The sequence below is a fragment of the Molossus molossus genome, unplaced genomic scaffold (assembly GCF_014108415.1).
Source record: "Molossus molossus isolate mMolMol1 unplaced genomic scaffold, mMolMol1.p scaffold_m16_p_6, whole genome shotgun sequence".
Taxonomy (NCBI): domain Eukaryota; kingdom Metazoa; phylum Chordata; class Mammalia; order Chiroptera; family Molossidae; genus Molossus; species Molossus molossus.
The window spans coordinates 45356648-45364289 of NW_023425399.1; the positions used below are offsets into that span (position 1 = coordinate 45356648).

The following is a 7642-nucleotide window of genomic DNA, read 5'->3' on the forward strand; positions in this document are numbered from 1 at the left end:
TCAAAGTTGGAAGTGCCATCCACTCTGTACATTTTACTGCTCTTTTGATTATTCTGGCCAGCACTCATGCTAAATCTGAGAGCCTGAATTTTGAGCCCAATTAAACATAGTATTAAAAGCTCAGAAAGGCACATCCATTATCAAAATTGGGCCTTTTCACACCATACACTCACTTGGAAAACATTGGCTCACTGACTAATACGTCTCAACTGGTTGTCATTCAGTAGTGTGCAGTGCCTCTGTTTGAAGCGAAAGGTTTACAAGTCTGAACAGAATCCAAATTAGCTCACTTCCAATGAACTAATTGAAAACCAGGTAGTCAGGACTAATTTTCTGAATTAATAGCATTTCTTACAGCTTTGGAAATCTTCTTAACTTTAAGTCAGGTCAAAAGTGGCTCTTAAGTTGGGAGAAGAGAACAAGCCAGGATATAAAGATAGAACAGAATACCGTCCAATGCCATTATTTTTTCTTTGTTGTCATTTTCCCATTTAAATACGTTATATTTATATAACACATAGAACACAGAGCAAAATGTATTGAACGTTCATGCTTAGCCACAATAAAAATGTGTTCCTTTATAAATCAGGCTGAAAAAGTAGTAAAGCTCAAAGACAGGCTGCAGCTAGCAAAAGATAAATAAACTAGCTATTATTTTTGCAAACACTATAAAGCAGATCTGATTACATTACAGACATGTTAATGTGGGAAGAGACAGTTTCTCATCTGTTCTAAAAGAATAAGAAATGTATATGTTTGGGTACAGTGACTGAAAAAATTTAGACTCGTACTTATGCAGAAAGTTCTAATTCACTTGGAGTATGCCACAGGCATTTCTGTCAGCTCTTCTCAAACTTAGTCACCTGTACTAAATATCTCATATTAGGTGTGTTGATGGAGGGTTGAGGGTGAGGGATAAGAAGCCTCAAAGTATATAAAAGTCCTGGTCTCTGATGTCCAGGCCTAGAAAGCTGAAGGAGTCCCAGTAAATCAAGCCACCATGTCCCTTGGTAAGTTAAGACTGATCTCTTCCTAACTCAAAAAAGGAAATTCAATCTAAATGCCATATTGGAAAGCTGAGGTTGTGGGTGTTCCCTAGTCAAATAAATGTATAATTAGGGATCCTGAAAATTTGAGGCCATTCTATATCATCTTTTCTTAGCCATTCCAGAAGTTTCTTGAAGGTAGATTATATTGAGATCCACCATAGAACCATACTGGAAAAGGCATCCCGTTTAGTGTCTAACATGGATATATGTACCTGCCAATTAAAATGTTGGTGCTGAGGCCTGGCTGGTGTGGCTCAGTGGTTGAGTGTTGACCCATGCACCAAAGGTCGCAGGTTTGATTCCAGGTCAGGGAACGTGCCCATGTGTGGGCCTGATCCCCAGCTGGGGTCATGCAGGAGGCGGCCAATCAATATTCTCTCTCATCGATGTTTCTATCTCTCTCTCCCTTTCCCTTCCTCTCTCTGTCTCTCTAAAATCAATAAAGGGGAAAATAATTGTACTAAGAGTCACTTTGAACAGTACAATTATTGCTTAATCTATTGGTCTCACAACTCCTTTGGACAAGACTTGGGCTTGAAAAGACTGAATGTCGGGAACTATGGGTGTCAGTTGTGGTTCTAACACTAGGTGTCTGTCCTCTCTGAACTGTAATTTTCTTACCTGTAATGAGTTTAAGTGAATGTCTTCCCAAAGTTGCTCTCCTCTCTAACAAGTTATATATTGTTGCTCTCTGAAATTTACTCGGTTTTATGTTGAACCTTCTCATCATTTGAAGGCTAATCTTTTTGGAAACACTACATGATAGCAAAGAAAAACCCTGGACTCTGAACTTAGACACAAATTTAAATTCCTACTCTGCTGTGTGACCTCAGTCAAATTACTATCCCAATCTGTGTTTCAGTTTTTTCATCTTCAAGAAACAGACAATAATAGCTACCTCACAGGTTATTCAAGAAGAAAAATGGAGCAATGTATGTAAAGACCAGTGTCTGGTATGTAAAACACACAAAAAATTATAGGTATTATTGTTGTTACTATTTTCTTTGTTAAGACTTACAATTGCCCTTTGCCATGATAGTATAAATTTTATATAAAAACATTGATGAGGCTGACTCTGAGCTCATTAAGCCAGTCTTCTTCCTGGGCACAACTATATGACATTTTCCAGCACCCTTGCAGGTGTATGTACACATGTGACTGCACTTTGCCAATAGCATGTGAATGGAAACCCCCCACTTATAAACAGCCGTTCTATTTCCCCTTGTTTTCTAACGTGATGCAGACAACTTTGGAAGCAACATGTGGAAGATGGCATGGGACAGTTGTCAGGGGAGTCTTCAAAGGATTTGAGCCAGAGAATAACCTAACAAGATTTGTAATTGAGAGCCATTTGAACAATAGTATTAAGTACAAACAGGGGAATGGATATGTCATTGCCAAAGAGGACTGTTAGGGAGTGCCTGTGATAATCTAGAACAAAATGTGATGTACTGATCCAAGAAAGTGGCTGTGAGGGTGTAAATGATGAAGCAGAATCAAAAGGTCTAAGGAAGTGGTTTTGGGGTTGAAAAAGAAGATATCTTGGATCACTCTTCATTTCTAGCTTCAATGGCTGGATGACTAGTAACCTTCACAATGTCAGTCCAATATACCATATCCTTATGAGTAAAGGTAAAACTCAGACCTTCTCAGATCATTTTGCATTTGCTCCCATTCGACTCCAGTTTTTGTCCAAAAGCCCTTTGGTTTATAGAAAATGGTTACTTAAAGTAAATCATGGACCAGGTGTATTTGGGTGTGTGTGTGTGTGTGTGTGTGTGTGCACGTGCATGCATGTGTGCGTGTGTGTATGTGTGTGTGCGTGTGTTTTCATTCCTGGCAGGCTTAATTGAAATAACATTTATATCACATAATATAGTGCACTGAGGTTGTAATTTTCCTATCATATAAATTGCAGGCTGAAATTGTGTTAAGGAAGGACTGTAGAGAATGAATTACTGCTTTCAAAATGACTACTTTTAACTGACAATGTGACTGGCAAATGAATGCCAGAGACAGAAAGACATTTTGTATTTAATGTTAGTCAGCTGTACCCAGGACTTTTTCAGTGGAGCTAACTCACACCATTTGCATTTTAAATTTATAACTGGCACCTGATCTACCTAGAAAATCATTTTTTCCTACTTATTATTGTATTACCTGTGGAAAACACATAACGGTTATTTTTGAAGATGTCACATGGACAGTTCAATTTGTCGATTTCTTTTAGACTCTCCTGCTGGGTGGGCCTGGGTTTGTTCAAAACAACCCAGAGCTGGAGTGCCAATCGACAGGGACACAAATAACTCCCTGCAAGTAGTGAAATTAACAAGTGACAATTAAGCATCTCAAATCCATCATATTTTTTTATTTCTTATTAAACATGGTGACAATGGACAACTGGTCTGACCAGGGAGGAGACATAGTAGTCACAAAGGAGGGTACTAGATTCAAATTCTACTCTACCACTGATGCACCATCAACTGGATGACCTCAGAAAGTAATGCAACATGTCTGAGCCTAATTTTTCCCACCTGCTAATGGATATAATAATAAAGCAAACCTTACAGGGTTGTGAGAAGGTAAAAGAGGCAGTGTCTATAGAGTGTCTAGCCAGGGTGAGTCCTTGAGGTTAGATACTTTCAGTACTCTTATTGTTCTGGATGAGTTTAGTTTGGAGGAGACCCTGAAATAAGATTCTGACCTATCAGAGCAATCCAGGTTACAAAATTAACCCCAAATTATAACATCTCAAGAAGCTTCCATTGTCCAAGTTTCCAGAGACTTCCATGCCGAAAAGGGTCAGAGTAACATGAGGCACCAAGAAGCACAGGGGGACCCAGTGCCTAAAAAAATGAAGGTTTCCTTCTACAGATCTCTTTGTAGGTAATGTCTCATTGTATACACCCTTCCAGCACAGAGCCTGGGGGCCCGTGTGCTTTTGCTGATTTGTCTGATGGTGTGGGTAATTGTAGAGATCAGCTGGTGCCAGCAAATTAGAAATGCTGGCTCTGACCAACTGGATGCTACACAGACTCTTCAGGAAACAGCTGTCACTTCAGAGCTACTGACCCAGGCCTCCCTTCCGCATGAACATGGCTTTTAACCACTGGTCCTGGACACAAGCTCAGGCCTGAAAAGGAACAGCTGCTCTGTGGTGTGGGCAGAGCTCACAGGCCCCTAGAGAGTCAGGCACACCCTCACTGCATGTGCTCATCATTTGAGATTTGTCTGAGATGAGAAACATGCCTTGCTGCCCCTTCCTTCCTTCCTTCCTTCCTTCCTTCCTTCCTTCCTTCCTTCCTTCCTTCCTTCCTCCTCCTCACTCTCAAAGGCAGTTTTTAAAAGAATGGGACTTTTAATCAGTGATGCTCTGAAAACTGAATAGTTTAGGAAAAAATGAAATAGATCCATACCTCACACCATACACAAGAATAATATCCAGAAGAATTAGAGATCTGAATGTAAAACAAACAAACAAACCCAAAAACCAAAAACAAAGGAAGCTATAGAAGCACTTGGAGAAAATGCAGTGAACTCCTGTGTAACCTGGAGTCAAGGAAGGGCTCTCTAACTGTGTCTCAAAGTCCAAAGAAAATCAATAAGTAAAACTTCATAAAATAAAATTTGAAGTTTGCCTGACAGAATACACCATAACCAAATTTACAAGGCAAGTGACAAACTGGGAGAAAATATTTCCAACATATACCACAGATAAAGGGTCAATATCTCCAATATAGAGTGATTTCTTAACACTTAAAGAAAAAAAGAGCAAAAATTGAATATAAAAATGAACAAAAGACATGAACAGACAATTCACAAGAAGGCATAAAATGGCCCTTAAATACATGAAAAGGTGTTCAGCTTTATTAATATTAGAAGAAATACAAATTTAAATTACTCTGAGACAGCCCCCTAGAACTTCCCATAGCCCAATGCACACTCTAGGTCCAGCTGGCCTGCCGAAGACACCCAGCACATGCAGTCTGCAAAGGAATAGTTCCTACACAAGGTTACTCCTTCAAGACCAAGAAAATTTGCTGTTTCTGCTAATTCATAGCAAACAGAGAGACAGCCAAAATGAGGAGACAGAAAAATATGTCAAATGAAAGACCAGAACAAAACCTCAGGAAAAAACTCAATAAAATAGAGATAAGCAATCGATCAGATAAAGAGTGCAAATAATGTCAACAATAACAATAAAGTTAAAAAGCCCAGCAGGTATGGCTCAGTGGTTGAACATCGACCCATGCACTAAGAGGTTGCTGGTTCGATTCCCAGTCAGGGCACATGCCTAGGTTGTGGGCCAAATCTCCAGTGGGGAGCATGCAGGAGGCAGTTAATCGATGTTCTTTCTCATTGATGTTTCTATATCTCTCCCCCTCTCCTTTCCTCTCTCTTGAAAATCAATAAAGAAAAAAATAATTTTTTAAAATAAAGTAAAAAAAATAAGTTCAGTGACTTCAGTGAGAACTTCAACAAAGAAATAAGAAATATAAAAAAGGAGATATAAAACATAAAAATAAAAGTTACAAATAAAGAATACAATAACTGAAATGAAAAATACATTAGATGGATTCAACAGCTGAGAATGAAGCAGAGAATCCAATCACTGATTTGGAAGACAAGGTAGTGGAAAACACTCAATCAGAACAGCAAAAAGGAATAGGAATTTAAAAAAAGGGATAGTTCTCTTTCTCGTGGCACCTTGGAGGTGATCAGCTGCTTTGAGATGAAGCTAAACACCTCTTTCCCAGCCACTGGCTGCCAGAAACTCATTGAAGTGGAAGATGAACGCAAACTTTGAACATTTTTATGAGAACCGTATGGCCACAGAAGTTGCTGCTCATGCCCTGGATGAAGAATGGAAGGCTTATGTGGTTCGAATCAGTGGTGGAAATGACAAACAAGGTTTCCTCATGAAGCAGGGCATCCTGACCTATGGCCGTGTCCCCCTAAGCAAGGGGCATTCCTGCTATAGAGGACCAGAGAGAGGAAGCGCAAATCTCTTTGGGGTTGCGTTGTAGATGCCGATCTCAGTGTTTTCAATTTGGTCATTATAAAAAAAAGGGAGAAAGATATTCCTGGTCTCACTGATACTACTGTGTCTCATTGCCTGGGTCCCAAAAGAGCTAGCAGAATTTGCAAACTTTTCAATCTCTCTAAAAAAGATGATGTCGGCCAATATATTGTGAGAAAGCCCCTAAACAAAGATGGTAAGAATCCCAGGACTAAAGCACCCAAGATTCAGCACCTTGTTACTCCACGTGTCCTGCAACACAAACGTTGGCATAGTGCTCTGAAGAAACAATGTACTGAGAAAAATAAGGAAGAGGCTGCAGAATATGCTAAACTTTTGGCTAAGAGAATAAAGGAGACAAAAGAAAAACGCCAGGAACAGATCGCCAAGAGATGTAGGCTGTCCTATCTGAGAGCGTCTACCTCTAAGTCCAGTAAAAACTGAACTTTTCTAAGAGTAACAAATAAATAAGAAACATCAAAAAATAAATAAATAAGTAAATAAAAATAAAAAAAGGATAGCTTAAGGGACCTCTGGGGCAACATCAAGAATACTAATGTTTGAGTCATGGGGTCCCAGACCAAAAAAAGGGACCAAAAAAAAAACCATTTAAAAAAATAATGGCTGAAAACTTCCTCAACATGGTGAAAGGAATAGCTATCCAGGTCCAGAAAGTGCAGAGAGTACCAAATAAGTTGAACTCCAAACATAGCAAATCACATCATAATTAAAATGCCAAAAGTTAAGCCCTGATTGGTCTGGCTCTGCGGTTGGAACATCAGCTTGCAGACCTAAGGGTCATGGGGTCGATTCCTGGTCAGGGGCCCATACCTGGGTTGCAGATTCAATTCCCAAACTGAACAGGAGGCAATCAATCGATGTGGACACATCAATCTCTCTTTCTCTCTCTCTCCCTCCCTCCCTTTCACCTTATCTAAAAAAAAAATCAATGAGGAAACATATCCTTGGGTGAGGCTTAGCAATAACAATAACAAATTAAAACGCCAAGTTAAATCAACAAAGATATTTTTTTAACTTCAAAGTTGAAAACAAACAGAAACAAATTAACTATATACCAGATGGGTAACAACCACATTAAAGAAAAGAGGGAAAAGCTTCCAAGTACCTTTGGCTATAGTGCTTTCATGTTTCTCAGTCTGAAAATAAAAGGACCAAAAGAACTGCAAAGAAAAGTTAAATTTGACTTAATAGATGAGTAGATTTATTGTTGCTAGTGGTGTGGGTATAGTAATTCTGAAACAAGTTTACATGTATTATAGAATTGAGCAAAGAAATAAATATATTGATTTTGTTGGGCACCGGGCTTCTCATGGTGAGAGAAAGTAGCTACAAATAAAATGGTGAAAGGCAAGAATGATGTAAAATGGCTATTTTCCTCAGTCTGTCCATTAAAAGGACATGAGCAATGACAGCTCAGTGGCTATAAGCACACCTAGCGTCCAGACCTTGGGTTCCAACATCGCTTCTCACTAAAAAGAATCAGGTGTTCTTAGCAAAGTGGCTGTGTCCAGGGCCGGGGCTGGGAGAGTGAGCCTGGACCATCTTTTGCCAG

General features: G+C 39.3%; 1 pseudogene; it reads left to right on the plus strand.

The window, feature by feature from the left end:
• The first annotated feature begins 5781 nt into the window (after positions 1-5781).
• LOC118619183 lies at positions 5782-6513 on the plus strand (annotated as a pseudogene).
• The last annotated feature ends 1129 nt before the right edge of the window (positions 6514-7642 follow it).